The sequence below is a fragment of the Pinus tabuliformis genome, chromosome 9 (assembly GCF_031772625.1).
Source record: "Pinus tabuliformis cultivar Carrire ecotype Pingquan chromosome 9, CPIR1, whole genome shotgun sequence".
Taxonomy (NCBI): domain Eukaryota; kingdom Viridiplantae; phylum Streptophyta; class Pinopsida; order Pinales; family Pinaceae; genus Pinus; species Pinus tabuliformis.
In genome coordinates this window covers 252,468,384-252,494,985 of record NC_142307.1, presented here as the reverse complement: position 1 = coordinate 252,494,985, position 26,602 = coordinate 252,468,384, and positions in this window count along the sequence as shown.

Sequence of the window (26,602 nt, the reverse complement as noted above, 5' to 3'; positions counted from 1 at the left end):
GAATATCTGTCGACCGGATCACCCTCCATCAGCCAGACCCCCACTGAGTTGTACTATGCAGTTTCAACTCTTAGTGACCAAGAACTATTGCTCACAACTACACAGAGCTTAAGGATACCCTTCAGGTAGTCTGCATTGTGTAATCTTGGAATCAACCTAGCTGAATGTCACCTAGTACAAAACAAAAGTTTCCCAAGAATCTATCTCAATATGTGCTTCCTGCAAGCCTATCCATCAAGCCTCCCACTAGTCATCCAGAGAATTTGACTTGGGAAGTGACCCAGGGCTACACACATCCCCAAAATTAGGCAGAAGCTTCCAACCTGCCTTCTTTCACTACCTGAAGAAATTATGTAGACAAGAGGGATAGGAACCCGCTTCCTATCACTGCACTATCTCTGCAAATTGCGCAGTTTTGTCAGTTAGCCCCCCTATTGGCCTGCTTGCCACTCCTGCTAAAAATTATGCAGTTTCTTTGATAATTCACTTGTTCCCTGACACCCCGCTCAACCATAAAACTACGCAAACATGTCCTCCATGAATTCCTCTCAAATCTGTGCAGTTTCGACCAACAAGCTCTTACAACCCACTCCCGACTTCCTCTGGAAATCTAGGCAATTTTCATCGCTAGTGACTCCTACAACCCACATGGCCTTCCCCAGAACACTTGCATAGTTCCGCATCCTAGCTCAGCCAGATCCCACATATGTCACTATTGTCCTGGACTACTATACCCACCCTCTTAGTGAGCTCTACACCTGACAGTTCCCTGTAGTCTTTCACTCTAACCTAAATGCTTTGCGCAATTTTAGAGCCTTGTGCTCTCTCCCAGTCACCTACACCTGAGAACGAAAGATGATGCATCATAGTAGACTAGGGGATTTCTGGATTTGATGTCATCTCATCATGAGTGGCTGTAGAGACAGGTACATAGATGAGACATGGCGCGGTGACGAATGGGATGAACATGGAGCGCATGCTAGGAGACTTGTTCGCAACAGATCAACACATGAAGCAAGCCAAGTACTAATGAAGGGGGTACATGTACATGGAACATCAAGAAAACACCAAGACCATCGAAGATGTTGCACACCTTGTAATGTGGAGGTGAAACTATGATACACCAAGAGAACGCTCATCACTTAGCAACACAATAGCTTGACATTGATTCCACCATGAGCATGAAGATACTACCAGTGTCATGTCGAGTCATGTCATGACTGACCTTAAGAACATCAGTAATGTGACCCATACTGCTGTAATCAATGTAATGTAACATGGAAATCTAAGAGACCCACATACGAAGTTGAAGAGTCATGTCAGTTGAAGATGCATGTAAGTCAAATAGTCATGAGGGAAGTCGAAGAGTCACAACAGTCAAGTTCACCCTTGGCTATATATACCCCTCATTTGTACATTCAAGGGACTTTTCACCTTAGCTCCTCCCAGATAGTCTTGATTGTCTGTATCCTTTTCTTTGAGGAGTGAGCAATGGCTCCAACGCCCCGCCATTAGGGTTAGTGATGTATGGTGTACATATGTGTCTTCAAACGTTCACTTATTTCAGAATCTTTTTAATAGGCCAGCACATTTTCACACATGTATTATATTTGTTTGGAAGGCTACTCTTTGGATGCTTGTAATGCATGTTGATTTAACCTGTACTAAGATTGTTGAACTATTTTGGTTGTTTTAGTGCATATGTTGTTGGAAATGTGTTGTATCAGTTGTTATCATTGTCTCATCTATGTGGACTACTCCCCTGGACACTAGAGATATTCATTCATGTAAAATTGTTATAACCACTGTTGCACTTTTGTGGACTAATCTGTTGAGTGTTGACATGCTATCTATTCACTTTGTGTTTGTGACTTTCACATCCATGTGGAATACTCCACAAGAAGATGTGCAAATGCTTCTATGTTGTGTATCTCTAACTGAGTTGGGACTATTCTCTTTTGACTTGAGACTCACTCTCACCCTCTCGCTCTGTAGTGAAAGAAGTTAGACACAAGTTACACTAAGAACACACGAGGCACATGAACCTCATTGTTTGAAGACTAAGTAGACCACTCTCATGTGCAAACAAGCAAGAGCTAAGGCATATATTTAATATAATGGCAACTGGTCCATCATACCGGATGGGACTCCTACACCAAACAGTGTGAGGTCTAGTTGGGACTTCATACCAAGGATATCCCCTGAATGTTGGTGGGTCCATCACTGTTGGTGGGGACACGAGTTGTTTATGGATGAATGTCCTTTCACTGCCACTCATGAATCATCTTGTCAAGGAAGTAACTCACACTCCCTCTCACCTAGGTGCAACTCTAAAATTGATTACTCCTCACCTCCCAGATGTGAACATGAAATTTCATATAAACACCTCCACTCTATCCGTGCCATCACCCACCAATTTTCCAAAGCAGTTGGACTGATCCCAGGAATACAAGATCTTCCATACACATCAAAGAAGCCAAATACCACCCTCATGGGAGTTGTTGTCTCATCAGTGGAAGAAGTAGTTCTTGCTACTCTCTAAGGTCTGGCAGAAGATGTTGATAATGGAGACAAACCTTGAGTCTTCTGATAGGGAGAACATGACACCCTCGTTATCATGGCTTTAGACTTTGGTACAAGAGGCAAAGGGGAAGGAAGTGGAGGAGGAGGAGTCGAAGATGAACCAACCGACTCATAGCCACAACCATCAAATTCTGAAGAGGATGAGGATGATGATGAAGAATAAGACATCGCAGACCAAAACTGGGAGTGGATGTGTCAGGGACTATTGGCTCTCCCAGGTGCTTTGCATAAGATGCCAAAGAGTTCGAAGAGGATGTTGAAAAAGTATGATCCTAACAAAATAGTGAAGGCAAAATACCACTTGGACAACATTTACCTACAACTCTAGACTTTTTCCATGTACTTTGGATGGCAGAGTAGCGGTATGGTATCACATCCTTCCTGTCAACTCCATCCAGAATTGGGCGATGTTCAATAGAATGTTTTTGGAAAACTTTGTTGATGACAAGGCCCCTACCATGTTGACCAAAGAGTTAGGAAGTCTCAAGATGGAGTCGAAAGAGAAAGTGATAGACTTTAATCAGAGGTGTTTACACATATTGAACAAGTTTCTAGTAGACATAAAACCTCATGACTTCATCATTGTCTACTGTTACACATCTGTACTGCCAAGCAGTATTGCATTTTCGTCAAGCGAACTGCGAAATCAACATTAATTAAAATTGAAAAAACGTGATTCCTATGGAAAAATACTTGTGTGCGATTGGAAGTAATCAAGGATGATGAACTAGCAAAGGACTCCAAAGATGCAAGCAAGAAGCACCAGGATGTTGTGAGTAAGGGGAAAGACAAGGAAGAAGGTGACATTGAAACCGTTACTCGTCTTGTCAAAAAATTGACAACAGAGGTGTCTAAACTAAAGCGATGAATATTTGAGACATCTCCTAGCAGTCGATCTCCCAGACAATAGAAGAGGAGCGTGTCATCAAGAAGCAAAAAATCCCCATTTAAAATTGTGCAGAGCTCCAGCTTAGTGTTCCAGACAGAAATGTGTGCGAAATCTGATTTTTGCTCGTTCCATGAAGACCATCACATGGAAAGGACTTGTCCGGATTTGACATGATTTGTGGACTCAGTGTACAACGATATGAGAAATGTGGTAAAGAATGTGAAGTGTCAACCAAAAGATGAAGATGATGAAGAAGATGTTGGATGTGATGAGGCACCAGGTGCTGGGTAGGTGATCAACGTGCATCAATGTGAATGTGCAACACAGAAAACGAACACTAAGAAGCAACCCCCAAAGAAAAATGGTGGATACAATCTCAGAAGTCAAGGGGCTCCCCTTACTATTGGGGAGTTGTAAGAAAAGCTTGAACTAATGAGGAAGGTTGATCTACCAGCCATCCCTAACTAGAAAGCACAAAGAAAGCCCATGAAGATAACTACAAAAAAGAGTACATCCATGATCTGTAAACTTCAAAACACTGCACCAGAGAGTACATGTTATCACCCAGGTTGTTCCCTTTGACTCCTGAGGGAATACGACCGGGGTAACTACTGACCAAGCTTTGGATTATAGGTTCTAGCCAACCTGCAATCAGAGAGGGCTCTCTCTTTTAGTTTTTACTTCTTGAGGATCTTAGGCTAGTTATGAGGTATGGGTTTTGATTTAACTTTTTGTTGAATGATGTCTTTCAGTGGCTTAAGATGAGGTTTTCAGACAGTTTCAGTCCATTGGGCAATGGAGTCTGTGATTATGGGTTGTTTGAGGTGTTGGTAAGATTGCTTGGAACTGCAGAGCCTTTAGATAGGTCATGAAACAAACTTAAGGTTGTGGTGATGAAGTATGAATAGCCAGTGAAAGGCAATTAAGAGTTTTTCACCAAGCTAATGACATGAGAAAGAGACATATCACCCAGGAGTGGATTTGAATTCCTGAATAATAGTCTCTGTGAAAAGTCTTAGTCTGAAGGTGCAGCGATTAAGAATTGCACTTTTAGAACTATAACCTGGAGAAAAACATTCATAACAACATAGATTGAGTTCAGGGTACTCAATGAATAAATCCTGAAACTATTCTTTTTCTGTGCTATTAAACTGTGAAACATAGAGCATGAACGGATTATGAAAGAATGACATACATAACAAGAAGGTTAAAGAAACTTATTGTGCCACGAAATATGCAGGAATCCTGTAGCAGTTAGCAAACACACCACAATCCATCAAACAACACAGAACTTTGGAAATTCCATTGGCTCCTTGTATTAGACTTTGAAATTTACAACATAGGCTCTTTTGAAGAGAAAATCAACAACCCCTGCAAGCTTATGCGAGGGGAAATATATACAATCGGTTTTACAAAATATCTGAATCGCCGAGTCACTTGATAAATAAATGCATTCACCAACTTTCAGAATGGCAGCTATGAAAGTTATTGCTGTCTTAAAATTTATAATGAATGTTCTTTACTTCTGTCAGAAATATTTTGACCTTTGGAGGCCACTGAGTCGGTTGAGCGCTCTTCGTTAATTCTGAACGATGTGTCTTGATGGCTCTGTCGTGTTGTATCTTTCTCGGCCCTGTCATTTGCATCTGTCACTATTGCTTCTGTGGCCAGATTACTTTGCTGAGTTGGCTCATCCCAGTCTTTTCAGTCATACTGAATGCATTAACCTTCTGAACCTGCTGATTATATATTTTTATGCAAAAACTTGATGGATACATGTTGGTTCACAGCAATAGCTGTATCGTGCTGGTCCACCATTCCTGTGTAGGCAACTGATGCCTCAAAATTGAGCCTAATGTTTCATCTGCCTCTGTATATTTGAAGTAATTCGGAGGTACTTCAAACAAATGTCTGATTTCTTTCATAACAAAAAACAAATTTTCCACTTTCTCATAGAGGCTCTGCCCAGACGCAAGCCCTGCTTCCTCTGGGATACTTGATCCTATAGTGATTTTATTAGCGGCAAATGTGTTTACCCTTTTAGCATAATTTTCATGTGATAGGAGCCTTCCTGCGCTGTTCAGTAAGCTGGGAAGGCCTCTGCTATGCAATGTTGTAAATTTAACTGTGAACTTATTTACTTCTGTTTGCATCTCCTGGCACCTTCTATCCAATGTCTGCACCAGATTTCTCAAAGTTAGGACCCTCTTTATCATCAGGATGGTGTCAGTTCTATTGGTGATCCCTATTGCTGCCAGCTAAAGGCCTGTGCGCTTATTAAGGACATTTATCATTCTGTTGGCTATCTCAGGCATATTGCCTAGAGATGCCCTTGCTCTTTGGCTTTCCTTGTGTGCTCTGTTTATGAGCTCCATGTGCTCATGAATGGTCTCTATGTACTGCCATTGATCTGTTATTGATTGGCCAATATTGGCCCATAGGACTTTCTTGATCTCGGCCACTATTTTCTCAAGGGTGAGTTCTTTCTCTAGCTCTTTTATCTTCTCCTTAAGAGCTTTCACCTCTCTTGCCTTTTCAGCTACACTTTGCTTTGATTTGTCATATTTCTCATTGAGTGTGGCCAATTTCTCCTTGGCTTCATTCAGCTCTACCATCTGTGCCTCTAGAACCTGAATTTCTTTCATCATCTTCTGCATGTCAAGGCTTTGAGCCTGTTCTGATGTCATTGCTGGTGCTGTTGTTGATGGGCCTGTTTCAACTGTCTGCCCTGTGGGAGGAGTGATAGTTTGAGGGGGCTCCTCAAGGTTTATCACTGGTTGAGGGAGCTAAGATTTTTGAACTTCCCCTTTCTGCTTTAATGCTTCCTGAAGTGCAGCCTCTGTCTCTACCAGCTTTCCTTCTGTTTGTACCAGTTGCTTATGTAGTATTAGCAGCATGGCTGCTACATCATGGTCTTTTCTCTGTTGAGCAACCTCTTCCGTTTGAGGGTGAAGGGTTGCTGGGATATTCACCATCTTTCTAAAAGCTGCAATGTATGAATCTCTTATCTTTAGCAGCTCCTTTATAGCTTTGGGATCCTTTGGGTCATGCCCAAGCTCTATAATGATGTCTTCCAAAGACCTGATCCTGTTGTCTTTGGCCTGGGAGGATGCTTTCTCCAACTCAAGTTGAGCAGTTGTATTATGCAGACTGTTTTGCAACTTGTGTGCCAGGAAGGTATTGTCTGCAAGCGTTGAATAGACCATCTCACCCGTTTGCTTGCGAAGCTCTATCTGGTCCATAGGGTGGATGTCTTTGGCAAGAACCTCAAGGTTGGTCCTTATATAATCTGCAGCTGACTGTGGCTGCAGCATGGTAGGCATGAAATGACTCATGGTCATTTTCCCCTCCGTTATGTCATATGCTGACATAAGCCTCTGCTGGTTTGTAGGGGCCATTTTAAGCAGGTGATTATAGAGTTGAACCCTGACTGGCTCATTTCTCTTTTTGATTTCAATAAACTTCTGCTTTATGCCTGATTCAGCTCTCCTTTGCTGACTTGAGGAGCTGACCTCTCCTCCAAGGGTTCGTTCTTGTTACTGCTGAAAGGAATTGGCAGATGCCTCCATGCTAGGAGGGCCCGTGCCCAAGGATTTCCCAATAGGCATTTCTTCTTCAGAGAGGGGATTTAATCTCTGCCTTTTCTCCCCTTGAGTTGTGGATGCGGTGAGGGGAGTATCTTGCTCTCTGTTCCTCTTCTTGCCTCTTTCTTCATTTATTGGTGTTTGGAGCACAGAGGTCTCCACTATTGTTTCCTGCCTGGGAGGCACACTTTGTTGAGCCTGTTGCTCTGTAGAAATGGGAGCGTCAGCCACATGTTCTTGTTGTTTTGGCTGCTCTTTTTGTTGTTCTGCTGTAGGGGGTGGTTGTTCCTGCTCCATCTCCTTTTCTTTACCCTTGCTGGCTGCCTGATGAGTAGTTTTAGCTGCTTGCTGGTGGGCTGTAGAGGATGAGGCAGCTGCTCCAAGTTGCCTTTGACAAGAAGAGGAAACTTGCCCACAAGTTTCCAATTCAGCTTCTTTCTCAAGATTCTTAGCTTCTCTTTGTAGTATTTCTTCTCCAGGACTTGCTTCCTCTAAAGTGCCCTCTTTCCATCCTAACAGATTAGCATACTTTTCAATGTGAGGCAGCCTTATATGATCATAACTAGCCAATTTATGCTTGACCCTTCTAAGACTAATGAAATGATTGGGGTAATAGGGTGACCAGAGGAAACTGGTTTTCAATTGGAGGCCCTGTAGGATCCTATCTGCTTCTTTCCATCCTTCTTCTATTTTATTATAAAGGAATGGGCCTAGCTGGTTTCTGATTTTGAGCTGTACTTTCTTGTTTTTGCTGTGGAAATGGACCATGTCTGCATTTCCAAATTGCCTGAAATATTCTAAGGCAAAGAGTCTCATAGGGACATACCTTGGCAGTCTATATGGGGCCAATTCACAGCCATATATTCTGATTACTGTATGGTTTTGGTAAAAGTACCAATCCCCAATGCTGTAGGCCTTTGAGAGTTGGAGAATCCTTTGCATCTCATCTGTCAATCTTGGAGGAGGGGTACCCAATAGCAAGGACATAGCTGGATGGATAAAGAGGTCTATGAACTCACAGTAGCTGTATGGTGAATAAGATGTGTGGTGAAAAACTGAAGTCCAAAATACCACAGACCTTGGGTTCCCTTGAGCATCAAACTTCTTGAGAGGAATAGGGAAGCCATCAGGTTGATAAAACAGGAACAAGTGATAGATGTATGAAGTGTATCTAAACACCTTTTCCCTCTCTAGATTCATCAATTGTTCATGAATCTTATTGGCAATGTATGCAGCATAGTCATAGTGCACAGCAGGAGGCATTCCAGGGGAGAAGATAGACATCATTGCCAGAATGGTCTCATCAGCATCCTCAGCTGATCTGTAACCCATGACATAACTGATCAAATCTACAAGCAACTTTCCCAACTCATTGAAATATACGTTTCCTATAGGAGGGGTTCTCACAGTTTCAGAGCCTAATTCAATGAATATCTGATTAATCTTTAAAATTTGGGCACTAGACAGCTTGCCTCCTTTCTTTAGCAAGTCCTTCATGGAAAGGGGAGTCAATGGCCTTGTAGAATGAAAGTTCAACATCTGATTTATGGCCTCAGGGTGACATGGAACAAGACTGCACCTGAGGTATTGAGGACAACTCTTTGACATGGGTCATAGTTGGCACTGCATCTGTGAATTAAATCTGGGAGGACATTGACTTGAGGGAGGTTGTAAATGGGAAAATTGGAGTCCCAAATCCCTAGAATATCAGTTCCACTGAGGTGTTGGGCCTTCAGCTCATTGAGCATATGAATATTATATTTGGTGCGCATTGAGAGTGTTTCCGTCATCTGGTAATCTCTATCACCCAGGGCCTGCCATTCCAGCTCTCTATGTGGGGCATTAAGAGGTGCAACATTCAGTGCGACTGGGGTCTCCATGCTTCACTAACACTTGGAAATGGTTTTGAGCTTGATTTTGTAGGCACAGCAACACAGGGCAGTGAATTTTGCAAGAACAGGGCGATTTGCAGAGGAAAACAGGGGAATTATAGCGAAAACAAGTCACAATGCCCCTGAAAGAGGTTCACTGAGCAGACATTTGAGATTCACAGGTGGCTTTCTCAGTGAATTAGTGCAGCAAAGGTTTTAAGTTCATGAATGCGCGAACTGACTATAAATTTATGGAAACTCGACTCAATGTGAACTTCTGCAGGTGAATTTCGACCTTATAACTGAGGATAAATGCTGGTCACCGGGGAAATATTAGAGATTACAGTGTTTTTTCACTCTTTTTACGCTTGCTTTGGTGAATTGTTCACAAAACCAGGTGCGGAGGGGAAATTGGAGAAATACCTGGTGGATTCTGGCAATGGTGACAAATGCAGGTAGATTGAGGGCGCCCATGGTCTTCAAGACAATTTCTGTAGGTTGGCGGCGAGATGGTCGTAATTTGCATGCAGAGGGCAGAAATAGTTCTTTTGGCAAAAGTAATAAAAAACACGAATTTCGGTGAAAATATGGACTTTTTGGGCTATTGGCGCTTTTTTTTGGATGACGTCAGCATGACGTCCTCGGGTGGGGTCGGGTATGAAAAGGTCACGTGGCAGCCTGTGAGTGGTCCACAGGGACTGGTGAGGTGGCAGACAGGTCGGAGCGATGGCGGGTCGGGCGCTGACGTGGGCAGATGGTATACGGAGGGCGGTAAGCAGTTCTATCGGACCGCTTATGGTACAGTGGCGGTATTGGCAGGCGGCCTCCCGATACGATTTGGGAGAGACGCGTGGCACTGGCTTGACATCACCCTATGACATTTTTCGGGAGGTAATGTCTGGTCATCGGGGGCGGACCGATATGGATATGGGCCGCCAGATGGGAAAACCCAGATCCGACGGTCGACGGGTCAATAAAATGAAAGGACGATACGACAGCGGGGCAGGGAATAAACAATTTGTATTTCTTGAAATGCGCGCCCGGGAGGGACTTTGGAAACCAAAGAAAATATGGGTTTTTCAATGTTTTTTGTATTCAAATGCGCATTACCACAAAACTTTGGATAAGGGGTAAAAATGGGTTTATTGGTGCATATTTCAAATAGCGCGGGTCAGAGATAATAGTGGGTTTTTACAAGGTTTTTTACAAATGATGCGGGTAAAAAACTTCAAAGGGGTTGTAAAGGGAAAACGGGTAGGACCTAGGTTATTAAACCAACGTGGGGTTAGTTTAATCCCTAATTTTGAACAAAACTTCTGGAACCAGATTTAGATTCTGCATGGTTGTCCAATATTTGGACATATGGCTATAGTGCCAAAGGGGGGGGGATATACATATTTCTGGGGTTTTATACACAATAGTGTTATAGTAATAGGGAGGGGGGAAGCACAGGGAGTTAAGTATAGATAGAGTCAGTAGTTAGTTTTGGAGGGGAATGTGAATGGGAAGTGATAGATACTAAGTTTTTTAGGAAATAAACTTAGTTAGGGAGTAGATCAAAATGAAAATAATTTTACACAAGAAATGTGGCTCTTTATAAAACAAGAATCAACAAAAGAGTTTGAATGCTCTCATGAACAGAGGTAGTATTGGGATGTTAGCAAGGAATATGATTGGGGATGATTGGGAAGTTACACATGCATAATTTTGTTACTACAACACTGCTGAATAGGAAGATTTGCACTGACACCATGTTTTTCCTTTGCTTAGGCCAGTGAAATGTCATAAATCATGCTTCTGCAACCCCATCTACCTACCCATTATATTTCCTAACATTTTTTGTTACTTCAAGGAGGGTGCACTTAGTCTTGCAAACCCTCATGTGCCTTTTCCTTTCCTTTGGCTTTTTCTTTTGATTTTCTATCTAAGGCTACCCTTATTACTTCCATGGCCCTAGATTAAACAGTTGGGAACCTTCATTCTCTACCTAACTACTTTATCTACCAAGATTGAATAGTTTGGACAGATTCCTTTCTCTAATCTACAACAAAAAATTAAAACATGGCATGACCCAGCTTAGACTGTTGGATCACCCATTTAGAAGTAGGACAACATCAATCAATTGTAGGTATGTGTCTTTCACAAGAATATGAGATATTTGCATTATCAAAGTAGATCATATTGGCACTTCCCCTGCCAATCATGAAAAATGAAACCTATTGGTATAGGTAGCTAACAATGGCTCCACTTGGGGATGGTTTTTCTACTTGAAAGACCAAGAACAGCAGGTCAGAATGCCTTGGCTTTTGACTTGTTCTCAAAACTTACAAACTTGTTACTTTGGACCTCAAAACTGGAATCTGCCACCATTGTGGAACCTTTGAAATAAAAGCCTATTTCCTGCTTATTTACAAAACTTCTTGAATTGAACTATTTAAAGGCTGAAAGAGAATAGTATATACAACTGATTATGTACAGGGCAGAGCCATGCTATATACATGGAAAGTAATCAAAGTAGTGCTTTAGCATCCAGCCATTCACAGGGCCCTCTTCAGCTTCAGTGCCATCCAGATTTTCCAAGAAATAAGTGTTATTTCCTTGTACTGCTTGAATAACAAAAGGTCCCCTCCAAAGGGAGTCAAATTTGCCATGCTTACCCTTATCTTCTCTTCTTGAATCCCATTTAAGCACTTTATCACCCACAAAGAAATCTTTAGCTTTGGTTCTTCTATCAAAGGCTTTCTTCAGCTTCTCTTGTAGGACTTGAACTCTGTCATACACTTGATCTCTGGTTTGCTGTAAGCATATAACCTGGTTTATTCTTCTTTGCATGTTATTTGGTTCAGCTTGACTTTCCTGAAGCAGCTTCATGACAGGGACCCCCAATGATGAGGGGAATTTGGCTTCCATTCCATAAACCAACTCATATGGGCTGACCCCTATAGATCTTTTGGTTGTTAGCCTGTCTGCCCACAAAGCATTTACAAGCTTCTTGTGCCAATTTTTCTTATTTTCTTCTAGTATTTTCTTAATGATGTTGATAAGACTTTTGTTCGATGATTCTGCTAACCCATTCCCTTGAGGATAGTATGCAGTAGAATGTCCCAAAGTAATTTGGAATTTGTGGCAAAAGTTCACCATTTTCTTGGATCTAAAAGCGGCAGCGTTGTCTGTTATAATCTTGTCAGGACAACCAAATCTAGAAAGGATATTAGTCTCAAGGAACTGAATGATTGTGGAATCATTTGCTTGTCTACATGGAACAGTCTCAATCCATTTTGTAAAGTAATATGTGGCTGTTAGAATCCATCTATGCTGGCCTGAGGATGAAGGATGAATTTCCCCAATGAAGTCGAAGCCCCATTGTTGAAAGGGCCTTTCTGTTGCGATAGGCTTTAGGGGAAGTGGTAGCAACTTTCTTTTTCCCTCAAACACCTGACATTTGTGACATGAAGTGGTAAATTTTTTGACATCAGAGAACAAAGTGGGCCAATAGTAACCTGCCCTTAATATCTTGTCCACAGTGGACTTCCAGTACAAATGTCCACCACAATCTCCTGCATGGAGTTCTCTCATAACATTGTTAGGTTCATCCATATTCAAACAGCTCAGCAGTATACCTTCATGATTTTTCCATAGTAAATTACCATTTATAACAAAAAATCTTGAAGCCTTCATTTTTAAAAATCTAGATTTGGTTCTGGACAATCCTGGGGGAGCACCCAAGTTTTGCAATATGTAACATATATCAGAATACCACAGGGATTGTTCAAAGGCTACATTGATCTTTGGAGTCGCCAGCTCCGATTCATTGTCCAGTTGGTTAATTTCCAAGGCTTGAAAGTTTGTTTCAGACATTAATTTGGCCAAACCTTGCCCTTTTATCAGTTTTGTAGGTTTTATTTCAATGTCAAATTCTAAAATACTAGCAATCCATTTTCCTCTTCTGCCCTCTAAGTTTTCTTGAGTTAGTATATCTTTCACAATGGGATTTGGTACATAAGCTATAACATGGGAATATAGGATGTAAATCCTAAAGTCTTTGATGGCTTTGACCAAAGCATAAGCTTGTTTTTCCATGATCTGATATTTCAGAGGTGCATCTCTAAGGGCTCTGCTAAAGAAAGCAATGGGTTTTTCATTCCCTTGATCATCTTTCTGTAATAACACAGCAGCAATAGTATGCTGGGAGGCAAAAGAGAAAATAATAAATTCTTTGTCAAATTGAGGATTTGTTAATACTGGGGTTTGGGTAAGGGCCAATTTAATACCTTCAAAAGCTTGATTTGATTCTACTGTCCACTTCACTTTTGAATCCTTCTTTAGCATGTTGTTTAATAATCTGATCAGTTCTGCTAAGTTTGGGATAAATCTTCTTAAAAAGTTAATCTTTCCCAAGAAGGCTTGTAATTCTTTGATGTTTCTTGGATGGGGCATTTGCAAGATGGACTGTATTCTGTCTGGGTCAATTCTAATGCCATCTTTTGAAATGATATGACCTAATAGTTTACCTTCTTCCAAGCCAAACAGAGACTTCTTGGGATTTAAGGAAATTCCATATTTCCTACATGTTATGAATATTTGTCTCAAATGTTTTAAGTGTTCTTGGTCAGATTTTGAGAAAGGTGTGAGATCATATAAGTAAATAACAAGGAACTCATGGATCTCTTTGGCAAAAGCAATATCCATTTCTCTCTGAAATGTAGCTCCTGCATTTTTCAGTCCAAAAGGCATTTTAACATATTTGAAATTTCCCCATGGGGTTGTGAAAGTTGTTTTATCTTGATCATCAGGGTGGACTAAGATCTGATTAAAGCCTGAGAATCCATCAAGTAATGATATTCTTGAAGCCCCCACCACTCTTTGGAGAATATGATCCATTTTTGGTAAGGGATAATTGTCCTTAAGGGACACTTGATTCAAATTCCTTAGGTCAACACAAAGCCTAATCTCCCCAGTTTTCTTTCTTGTGGGTACTAAGTTTGAAATCCAGTCTGAAAACCTAATTGGTGCTATGATACCAGCTTTAAACATTTTTTGAACCTCTTTCTCAATTGAAGGGAGGAGCATAGGATTGATTCTTCTCAATTTTTGCTTGAATGGCTTTTGATTGGGCTTGAGAGGGATAGTGTGCTGAATAAAAAAGGTGTCATAGGACTTTAAATCCTCATAACTCCATGCAAACACATCTTGGAACTCTTTAAATAGATCAATGTATTTAGGCTTTTGGTCAGGAGGTAAAGAGGCAGACAATTTTATTATCTTGGGTTTTTCAATAGTTCCAATGTTGCATTCTTCAATGGCAGCATTAAGGGGTTGCATTTTTGGCTTTCTAGGAACATCATTTGAGTCAAAAATGTCCTCCAATGGAGTTAGGCCTGTTGGTAGAAAGTTATCTTTTAGCTCTATGATTTCAGCCTCTGTAGCAGCTACTTCATCAAAATGCAATTGTTCAAGTTGCTGTATTTTTTCCTTGTCAAAGTTCGTTGGGCAGAGTATTTGATTTTCTGTTTTAGGTGATATTGTTGTTTGGTCCTTTTCACTCAATGGTTGTGTGTCTTTCACAGTGTCAACATCAATGTTCAAGCTTGAAAATTCATGCTGCAAGGTTAGGAAGCTGTTTATTTGTGTGTCATCCTCAAACACTTGCCAATCTTTGACATTGTCTGGGACAGAAGGTCTGTGTTTCATCTCAGCTGTAAAGCAGTGATTGGGTTCAAAAGGCAATTTTCATGTACTAGCAAATGTAGCTAAACTGTGGGCATGAAGGTTATGAGTCCTAGGTATTTTGGTTATTTGAAATTCTATGAAAGATTTGAGTATTTCAATAGCAGCAGCCCTGAATGATCTTAGTCTTTTGTCATTGGTGACAAAGTTTCCTTTTACTTGTTGAATAATAAGGTTTGAATCTCCCATGATTGAAAGTTTTGTGGCCTGTAAGGATTTTACCAGTTTGAGACCTAACAAAAGAGCCTCATATTCTGCCATATTATTATTACATCTGAAATTAAGCCTATAGGCTCGACCTTCTACATGATTGCTTTGTTTGTTGTGAATCCACACTCCAGCTCCTGCCCCTAATTTGTTGACTGATCCATCAAACTCAAGAAACCATAAGGTCCCTTGATTTAGGGGAGTTTCAACATTTTCTCTATGACTTGGGATTATAAGTTGGAGCTTTTGTCTTTCACCTGGTTTGCCTTCTAGAACAGTTTCATCACTTGATTGTACCACCTTGATTTCTTGGGGACTGGATTCCTCACTCATATGCAGATCTTGCTCAAGTGTGATAGATTCATTACCACTTATTGGACTTGTATCATCATTGAACAGAATAAAGGAATCCATATCTGAATGGACTGCATAAATGGGGAAATTTTGAGGTTTTTCTTCACTGCTGACCATGTATTTCATGAGTGACTCTCTGTATAACCTCTTGGGTTGCCCAAAGAGAGAGATAGTGGCGTATGACATATCCAATTGCAGGGAACCTTGGAGTTTAGCCCCCCATGATCGTGATAACAACATCCCATACTTGGGTGGGATATCAGCAACTACCACATCCATTAAGATTGTTTTATTAGGGTACTGGACTAGGGACACACATAGGTCTTTTATCAAGCCTAAACACTTAACTTGGCTGGAATCAAATGAGAACAGGTCCTTATATGGTCTTGTAATATCTAGATTCAACCTCTCCATGACTGATTTAGGCATAAGGTTATGAGAAGCACCTGAATCAAACATTGCATTGTGTAATATCTTATCATGAACATGCAAGCTGACATAAAAAGGTAGGATTCCAGTAACTGCTGTCTTTCCATCAACCTCTGGACCGAAAAGTAATTCTGGGGTGTCATCCAACACATTGACATCATCTTTATTATGAGTAAGTTGAAGGGACTTCTTGATTTGTTGTTTGTAAATGTCATGCTTGGCTAGCTCTGCAAGGGGAATGGCTATTTTCAATTTTCCAATTTCAGCTTCTAAGTCAAAAGGTCTATCAGATTGTGTCTTGGTGTCCTGCTTAACAACCCTTTCTTTGTTAATTAAGTTTTCTTCTTGACTCTCACTCTGATCTTGAGGTTTGTTCTTTTTGTTTACTTGTTGAAAAGTATTGCTTGGATTGTGATGTGAAGGAGGTGTAGACCTTGGTTGTTGATTTGAGGGAAATGGTTCTGTTACCTCTTCAACTATTACTTCGTTGGTATTTGAATCAGTCTTGTTAATAGGCTCAGCGACAATAGCTTTCCTAGGCTGTAGGGTATCCTTTGTTTTCTCAGGCTCTGTCACATTTATAGTTCTGCTCCTTAGCTTGTATTGCTTATGAACTTCATAAACGGCTGTGTCATAGCCTTGTTTAAAGTCAAATGACTCACCTGACCTGGTTTGAAATTGCTTGATGTCTTCATCTTCATGATCCTCTTGACTTAGAAAAACTTGTTGATCATTGTTGAGGCCCATAAAATTGATGTGGGTATCATCTACCTGCTCATTAGCAGCGGATGTTTCGGCATAGTTTTCATGGAATGGGGGTCTAATTTCTGGTTCAGGGCTGGCTTTGCCAATATTAGGATTTTGGTTTCTTCTAAAATTGGGATTTCTGATAGGATTATTCTGTGGTACTTCCCATGATGACTTCCTCTCGACTGATTCTACTCTGTCACCTAACCTACGCATGCCCGTGATTATTGCATCCAGTTTCTGATCCAAGCCTGAGGGCTCTTCTTTGAAGGTAGTCTTTCTTTCAGTTCTGGTCCTATTTCTCCTATCTATCAAGTTGGCTTCTACACTTACTACTATGTCTTGCATTTCAGCTAGAGTTCAAGGAGCTCTTTCTCTTAATTGGTATGCCATAACTGAATCAAACCCATCAGGAAAAGTGTATAAAGCTACGTCAGGTGGGGGTCTGAGATTTTGGGGAATGGCATTGTAAACATTGTTGAACCGAGCACAATAATCCAAGACAGTTTCTTGGGGACCTCTTTTGATGGTATTGTATTCAGATAAAATATGAAGTGGATCCTTTTTCTTCTCCCATATGTTAATAAAGGTTTGATACAGGGCTTCAGGGTCAGCTATGGAATTTACTGGGAGTCCTCTAAACCATGTTCTTACATCACCTGTCAGGCTTTGCACAAAAATTTTCATCCTAACCCCATCATCATCTATCTCATAATTTTCAAAGTAGTCCTACATTTTCTTGGTATGTTGAAGGGCTAGATAAGAGCCAGTACCATCAAAATATGAAATCTTGCTTTGGTAATCTTGAGGCATAGGCCCTGGATTGGCAGGTAACTGCAGTGGAGCATATCTATTAGCCATGTTTGGTGGGACAATAGGGATAACCGGAATGAATGGGACAAGTGAAGGGAAGGGGATGAGAGGGGTATTTGTAGTTGATGGAGTGGCTGAAAGGATACCTTGTGAAGTGGATGAAGAACTAGGAGGTTGTTGGACAGTTGTATGAGGATGTAGAGAAACCTTAACAGGGGTTGGAATGTCAGTTTGAAGACCTACTTCAGAACTTGAATCTGAAAGAGTCCCTTCTGATTTGTGTCTCTTGAGGATTCTTGAAATCAAGTTTGGATTTTGAAATTCAGGTGATGGATCAGGGTCTGGGTTTGACCTAGTGTATCGGGTTTTCTTCTTAGGAGCCAGTTTCTGTGATTTTATTTAGGAGAGTTTTCTCGGAGATAGTGATATTTGACAAGGACTGATCAGGCATAGCACATCTGTATGGAACTTAAGACTGAATAAAGGTTGACTGAGGCAGCTTTTAGGTACTCCTGCAAATGCAAAGCAGAGGCAGTTTCTAAGGCTGTCTGGTTGTCACTCAGGCTTTATCTACAATATTAAGAATCAGATAGGGGGTTATAAAGTTCATTCAGTTCCCCAGCAGAGTTTCCATTTATGTTATCACCCAGGTTGTTCCCTTTGACTCCCGAGGGAATACGGCCGGGGTAACTACTAACCAAGCTTTGGATTACAGGTTCTAGCCAACCTGCAATCAGAGAGGGCTCTCTCTTTTAGTTTTTACTTCTTGAGTATCTTAGGCTAGTTATGAGGTATGGGTTTTGATTTAAATTTTGGTTGAATGATGTCTTTCAGTGGCTTAAGATGAGGTTTTCAGATAGTTTCAATCCATTGGGCAATGGAGTCTGTGATTGTGGGTTGTTTGAGGTGTTGGTAAGATTGCTTGGAACTGCAGGGCCTTTAGATAGGTCATGAAACAAACTTAAGGTTGTGGTGATGAAGTATGAATAGCAATTAAGAGTTTTTCACCAAGCTGATGACATGAGAAAGAGACATATCACCCAGGAGCGGATTTGAATTCCTGAATAATAGTCTCTGTGAAAAGTCTTAGTCTGAAGGTGCAGCAATTAAGAATTGCACTTTTACAACTATAACCTGGAGAAAAACATTCATAACAACATAGATTGAGTTCAGGGTACTCAGTGAATAAATCCTGAAACTATTCTTTTTCTGTGCTATTAAACTGTGAAACATAGAGCATGAACGGATTATGAAAGAATGACATACATAACAAGAAGGTTAAAGAAACTTATTGTGCCACGAAATATGCAGGAATCCTGTAGCAGTTAGCAAACACACCACAACGCATCAAACAACACAAAACTTTGGAAATTCCATTGGCTCCTTGTATTAGACTCTGAAATTTACAACATAGGCTCTTTTGAAGAGAAAATCAACAACCCCTGCAAGCTTATGCGAGGGGAAATATATACAATCGGTTTTACAAAATATCTGAATCGCTGAGTCACTTGATAAATAAATGCATTCACCAACTTTCAGAATGGCAGCTATGAAAGTTATTGCTGTCTTAAAATTTATAATGAATGTTCTTTACTTCTGTCAGAAATATTTTGACCTTTGGAGGCCACTGAGTCGGTTGAGCGCTCTTCATTAATTCTGAATGATATGTCTTGATGGCTCTGTCGTGCTGTAGCTTTCTCGGCCCTGTCATTTGCACCTGTCACTGTTGCTTCCGTGGCCGGATTACTTTGCTGAGTTGGCTCGTCCCAGTCTTTTCAGTCATACTGAATGCATTAACCTTCTGAACCTGCTGATTATATATTTTTATGCAAAAACTTGATGGATACCTGTTGGTTCACAGCAATAGCTGTATCGTGCTGGTCCACCATTCCTGTGTAGGCAACTGATGCCTCAAAATTGAGCCTAATGTTTCATCCGCCTCTATATATTTGAAGTAATTCAGAGGTACTTCAAACAGATGTCTGATTTCATTCATAATAAAAAACAAATTTTCCACTTTCTCATAGAGGCTTTGCCCAGACGCAGGCCCTGCTTCCTCTGGGATAATTGATCCTACAGTGATTTGATTGGCGGCAAATGTGTTTACCCTTTTAGCATAATTTTCATGTGATAGGAGCCTTCCTGCGTTGTTCAGTAAGCTGGGAAGACCTCTGCTATGCAATGCTATAAATTTAACTGTGAACTTATTTACTTCTGTTCGCATCTCCTGGTACCTTGTATCCAATGTCTGCACCAGATTTCTCAAAGTTAGGACCCTCTTTATCATCAGGATGGTGTCAGTTCTATTGGTGATCCCTATTGCTGCCAGCTGAGGGCATGTGCGGTTATTAAGGACATTTATCATTATGTTGGCTATCTCAGGCATATTGCCTAGAGATGCCCTTGCTCTTTGGCTTTCCTTGTGTGCTCAGTTTATGAGCTCCATGTGCTCATGAATGGTCTCTATGTACTGCCATTGATCTGTTATTGATTGGCCAATATTGGCCCATAGGACTTTCTTGATCTCGGCCACTATTTTCTCAAGTGTGAGTTCTTTCTCTAGCTCTTTTATCTTCTCCTTAAGAGATTTCACCTCTCTTGCCTTTTTAGCTACACTTTGCTTTGATTTGTCATATTTCTCATTGAGTGTGGCCAATTTCTCCTTAGCTTCATTTAGCTCTGCCATCTATGCCTTTAGAACCTGAATTTCTTTCATCATCTTCTGCATATCAAGTCTTTGAGCCTATTCTGATGTCATTGCTCGTGCTGTTGTTGATGGGCCTGTTTCAACTGTCTACCCTGTGGGAGGAGTGATAGTTTGAGGGGGCGCCTCAAGGTTTATCACTGGTTGAGGGAGCTGAGATTTTTGAACTTCCCCTTTCTGCTTTAATGCTTCCTGAAGTGCAACCTCTGTCTCTACCAGCTTTCCTTCTGTTTGTACCAGTTGCTTATATAGTGTTAGCAGCATGGCTGCTACATCATGGTCTTTTCTCTGTTGAGCAACCTCTTCCGTTTGAGGGTGAAGGGTTGCTGGGATCTTCACCATCTTTCTCAAAGCTGCAATGTCTGAATCTCTTATCTTTCGCAGCTCCTTTATAGCTTTGGGATCCTTTGGGTCATGCCCAAGCTCTATAATGATGTATTCCAAAGACCTGATCCTGTTGTCTTTGGCCTGGGAGGATGCTTTCTCCAACTCAAGTTGAGCAGTTGTATTATTCATACTGTTTTGCAACTTGTGTGCCAGGAAGGTCTTGTCTGCAAGCATTGAATAGACCATCTCACCCGTTTGCTTGTGAAGCTCTATCTAGTCCATAGGGTGGATGTCTTTGACAAGAACCTCAAGGTTGGTCCTTATATAATCTGCAGCTGACTATGGCTGCAGTATGGTAGGCATGAAATGACTCATGGTCATTTTCCCCTCCGTTATGTCATATGCTGACATAAGCCTCTGATGGTTTGTAGGGGCCATTTTAAGCAGGTGATTATAGAGTTGGAGCCTGACTGGCTCATTTTTCTTTTTGATGTTAATAAACTGCTGCTTTATGCTTGATTCAGCTCTCCTTTGCTGACTTGAGGAGCTGACCTCTCCTCCAAGGGTTCGTTCTTGTTCCTGCTGAAAGGAACTGGCAGATGCCTCCATACTAGGAGGGCCCATGCCCAAGGATTGCCCAATAGGCATTTCTTCTTCAGAGAGGGGATTTAATCTCTGCCTTTTCTCCCCTTGAGTTGTGGATGCGGTGAGGGTAGTCTCTTGCTCTCTGTTCTTCTTCTTGCCTCTTTCTTCATTTACTGGTGTTTGGAGCACAGAGGTCTCCACTATTGTTTCCTGCCTGGGAGGCACACTTTGTTGAGCCTGTTGCTCTGTAGAAATGGGAGCTTCAGCCACTTTTTCTTGTTGTTTTGGCTGCTCGTTTTGTTGTTCTGCTATAGGGGGTGGCTGTTCCTGCTCCATATCCTTTTCTTTACCCTTGCTGGCTGCCTGATGAGTTGTTTTAGCTGCTTGCTGGTGGGCTGTAGAGGATGAGGCAACTGTTCCAAGTTGCCTTTGACAATAAGAGGAAACCTTCCCACAAGTTTCCAAGTCAGCTTCTTTCTCAAGATTCTTAGGTTCTCTTTGTAGTATTTCTTCTCCAGGACTTGCTTCCTCTAAAGTGCCCTCTTTCCATCCTAACAGATTAGCATATTTTTCAATGTGAGGCAGCCTTATATGATCATAACTAGCCAATTTATGCTTGACCCTTCTAAGACTAATGAAATGATTGGGGTCATAGGGTGACCAGAGGAAACTGGTTTTCAATTGGAGGCCCTCTAGGATCCTATCTGCTTCTTTCCATCCTTCTTCTCTTTTATTATAAAGGAATGGGTCTAGCTGGTTTCTGATTTTGAGTTGTACTTTCTTGTTTTTGCTGTGGAAATGGACCATGTCTACATTTCCAAATTGCCTGAAATATTCTAAGGAAAAGAGTCTCATAGGGACATACCTTGGCAGTCTATATGGGGCCAATTCACAACCATATATTCTAATTACTGTATGGTTTTGGTAAAAGTACCAATCCCCAATGCTGTAGGCCTTTGAGAGCTGGAGAATCCTTTGCATCTCATATTTCAATCATGGAGGAGGGGTACCCAATAGCAAGGACATAACTGGATGGATAAAGAGGTCTATGAACTCACAGTAGCTGTATGGTGAATAAGATGTGTGGTGAAAAACTGAAGTCCAAAATACCACAGATCTTGGGTTCCCTTGAGCATCAAACTTCTTGAGAGGAATAGGGAAGCCATCAGATTGATAAAACAAGAACAAGTGATAGATGTATGAAGTGTATCTAAACACCTTTTCCCTCTCTAGATTCATCAATTGTTCATGAATCTTATTGGCAATGTATGCAACATAGTCATAGTGCACAGCAGGAGGCATTCCAGGGGAGAAGATAGACATCATTGCCAGAATGGTCTCATCAGCATCCTCAGCTGATCTGTAATCCAGGACATAACTGATCAAATCTACAAGCAACTTGCCCAACTCATTGAAATATACGTTTCCTATAGGAGAGGTTCTCACAGTTTCAGAGCCTGATTCAATGAATAGCTGATTAATCTTTAAAATTTGGGCACTAGACAGCTTGCCTCCTTTCTTTAGCAAGTCCTTCATGGAAAGGGGAGTCAATGGCCTTGTAGAATGAAAGTTCAGCATCTGATTTATAGCCTCAGGGGTGACATGGAACAAGACTGCACCTGAGGTATTGAGGACAGCTCTTTGACATGGGTCATAGTTGGCACTGCATCTGTGAATTAAATCTGGGAGGACATTGACTTGAGGGAGGTTGTAAATGGGAAAATTGGAGTCCCAAATCCATAGAATATCAGTCCCACTAAGGTGCTGGAACTTCAACTCATTGAGCATATGAATATTATATTTGGTGCGCATTGAGAGTGTTTCCGTCATCTGGTAATCTCTATCACCCAGGGCTTGCCATTCCAGCTCTCTATGTGGGGCATTAAGAGGTGCCACATTCAGTGCGACTGGGGTCTCCATGCTTCACTAACACTTGGAAATGGTTTTGAGCTTGATTTTGTAGGCACTGCAACACAGGGCAATGAATTTTGCAAGAACAGGGCGATTTGTAGAGGAAAACAGGGGAATTATCGCAAAAACAAGTCACAATGTCCCTGAAAGAGGTTCACCGAGTAGACATTTGAGATTCACAGGTGGCTTTCCCGGTGAATTAGTGCAGCAAAGGTTTTAAGTTCACGAATGCGCGAACTGACTGTAAATTTATGGAAACTCGACTCAATGTGAACTTCTGCAGGTGAATTTCGACCTTATAACTGAAGATAAATGCTGGTCACCGGGGAAATATTGGAGATTACAGTGTTCTTTCACTCTTTTTACACTTTCTTTGGTGAATTGTGCACAAAACCAGTTGCGGAGGGGAAATTGGAGAAATACCTGGTGGATTCTGGCAACGGTGACAAATGCACGTAGATTGAGGGCGCCCACGGTCTTCAAGACGATTTTTGCAGGTTGGCGGCGAGATGGTCATAATTTGCATGCAGAGAGCAGAAATAGTTCTTTGGAAAAAGTAATAAAAAACGCGAATTTTGGTGAAAATATGGACTTTTGGGCTATTGGCGCTTTTTTTTGGATGATGTCAGCATGACGTCCTCGGGTGGGGTCGGGTACGGAAAGGTGATGTGGCGGCCTGTGAGTGGTCCACGGGGACTGGTGAGGTGGCGGACAGGTCAGAGCGATGGCAGTTCGGCGCTGACACGGGCAGACGGTATACGGAGGGCGGTAAGCGGTTCTATCGGACCGCTTATGGTACGGTGGCGGTATTGGCAGGCGGCCTCCCGATACGATTTGGGAGAGACGCGTGGCACTGGCCTGACGTCAACCTCTAACATTTTTTGGGAGGTAATGTCCGGTCATCGGGGGCGGACCGATATGGATATGGGCCGTCGAATGGGAAAACCCAGATCCGACGGTCGACGGGTCAATAAAATGAAAGGATGATACGGCAGTGGGGCGAGGAATAAAAAATTTGTATTTCTTGAAATGCGCGCACGGGCAGGACTTTGGAAACCAAAGAAAATATGGGTTTTTCAGTGTTTTTTGTATTCAAATGCGCATTACCACAAAACTTTGGATAAGGGGTAAAAGTGGGTTTATTGGTGCATATTTCAAATAGCGCGGGTTAGAGATAATAGTGGGTTTTTACAAGGTTTTTTACAAATGATGTGGGTAAAACACTTCAAAGGGGTTGTAAAGGGAAAACGGGTAGGACCTAGGTTATTAAACCAACGTGGGGTTAGTTTAATCCCTAATTTTGAACAAAACATCTGGAACCAGACTTAGATTCTGCATGGTTGTCCAATATTTGGACATATGGCTATAGTGCCAAAGGGGGGGGATATACATATTTCTAGGCTTTTATACACAATAGTGTTATAGTAATAGGGAGGGAGGAAGCACAGGGAGTTAAGTATAGATAGAGTCAGTAGTTAGTTTTGGAGGGGAATGTGAATGGGAAGTGATAGATACTAAGTTTTTTAGGAAATAAACTTAGTTAGGGAGTAGATCAAAATGAAAAGAATTTTACACAAGAAATGTGGCTCTTTATAAAACAAGAATCAACAAAAGAGTTTGACTGCTCTCATGAACAGAGGTAGTATTGGGATGTTAGCAAGGAATATGATTGGGGATGATTGGGAAGTTAGACATGCATCATTTTGTTACTACAACACTGCTGAATAGGAAGATCTGCACTGACACCATGTTTTTCCTTTGCTTAGGCCAGTGAAATGTCATAAATCATGCTTCTGCAACCCCATCTACCTACCCATTATATTTCCTAGCATTTTTTGTTACTTCAAGGAGGGTGCACTTAGTCTTGCAAACCCTCATGTGCCTTTTCTTTTCCTTTGGCTTTTTCTTTTGATTTTCTATCTAAGGCTACCCTTATTACTTCCATGGCCCCAGATTAAACAGTTGGGAACCTTCATTCTCTACCTAACTACTTTATCTGCCAAGATTGAACAGTTTGGACAGATTTCTTTCTCTAATCTACAACAAAAAATTAAAACATGGCATGACCCAGCTTAGACTATTGGATCACCCATTCAGAAGTAGGAGCGCATCAATCAATTGTAGGTATGTGTCTTTCACAAGAATATGAGATCTTTGCATTATCAAAGTAGATCATATTGGCACTTCCCCTGCCAATCATGAAAAATGAAACCTATTGGTATAGGTAGCTAACAGTACAAACACAAGTCTAACCCCAAACACCTCGATGAGATTACCTACTCTTGACTACAATGTTGTTGAAGATATGAAGAAAACGCATGAAAACATCTCTTTTTTCGAGTTAGCTAAGCTCAAGGGTTAGCGGGATATTCTGTTTCGTGCATTGGGGAAAACTTCCACAAAGAGAACAACCTCTACCAACAAGGGAGTACGCACATTTCCCGATTCACTCAAAACTATGCTCAACACACTCCAGATGGAAGAGAAAACTCTATTTGCCCTCCATTCTTGCTGTCATTTGAAATCTTTAACTACAATTTTCACAACTACTTAGTTGAATCTGGTGCATCAGCTAATAGCATGCCACTGTCCATTACCAAGAGGATCAATGCACAATGGAGCAAGACATCTGCACAAATCATGAAACTAGATAGAACATGTGTATCATCCATTGCTGAACTATAGGATGTGATCATTTGATTATCTCATGACAGTCGTGTTCACCAATGTATCAACATTGTCATTGTGGACATACCGGAAGCATACGGCTTACTAGTTAGCAGAGACTGGTCCAACAAGTTGAATGGGTACTTTTCCATAGACTGGTGACAGTTATGGCTTTCGTACCAGGGAGAAAGTAATCAAATCTGGGTGTTATCCGAGAGATACATGAACCATAATGTTACTCCCATCAATGGTGAGAATCAACCGTTGGCTTTCACGGAACTCAAGTTTAGAAACTGCCTCTTGGATACACAACTAGGGTGTTATCTCGCACAGCCAACTCGAACCCCACCATGCATGTAGTTGGATCTCCTTCCTTGCCCAACTGATGGTAAGGAAACATGTACAGTAAATTGTAACACTAATAGTAGTAGCAGTAGCAGTAGTAGTACTAGCACGTCAAGTGGTCTGTGTATAGAAAAGTTGTGGACCATGTATTTTGACGGATCAAAGACACAAGATGGCTCTAGAGCCGGGTGTGTCTTCATAGACCCAAAGCACAAGAAACACTTGATCTCAAGTCACTTGGAGTTTGAGTGCACGAACAGCACTGCTGAATATGAAGCACTCATATTGGGCTTGTACAAAGCCATTAGTGTCAATGTTGTTGTGCTCAAAGTGGTAGGTGATTCAGAAATCATGGTACGACAGGTACATAACAACATACACTATTTATTACCAAATCTCAAAATTTATCGACAAGAGGTATGGTGACTGATTTCTAAATTCGAAGCTTTCAATATCATTGTTGTGCCAGGAATGCGTAATGCAATTGCCAACTGCTAGGATGACACCACTTAGGGATAGGTTTAATGTTGAAATTTTGTACAAACCTTCTAGCCTTGATAACATAAATAACTTATGCATTTTTTATGATGATCAATATATATTGCACTTCATGGCTAACATTGATGTCTTGAAGGATGCTGTGATTGACAAAGATGAGCATTAGTCTCAGTAAGCCGCAACTGATGACAAGAAAGGAAACCTCATCCCCAAGGGTGTGGTATCTCTCAAAAATCTCTACCACTTGTAGGACCTCTTTCAAGGTCCAAGGAATAACAAAACCCACAGTTCCACCATGGTGCATGAACATATCAACCTTAGAACAAAACAAGATCCGAAGTTCATCAATCTCGGTACGTGT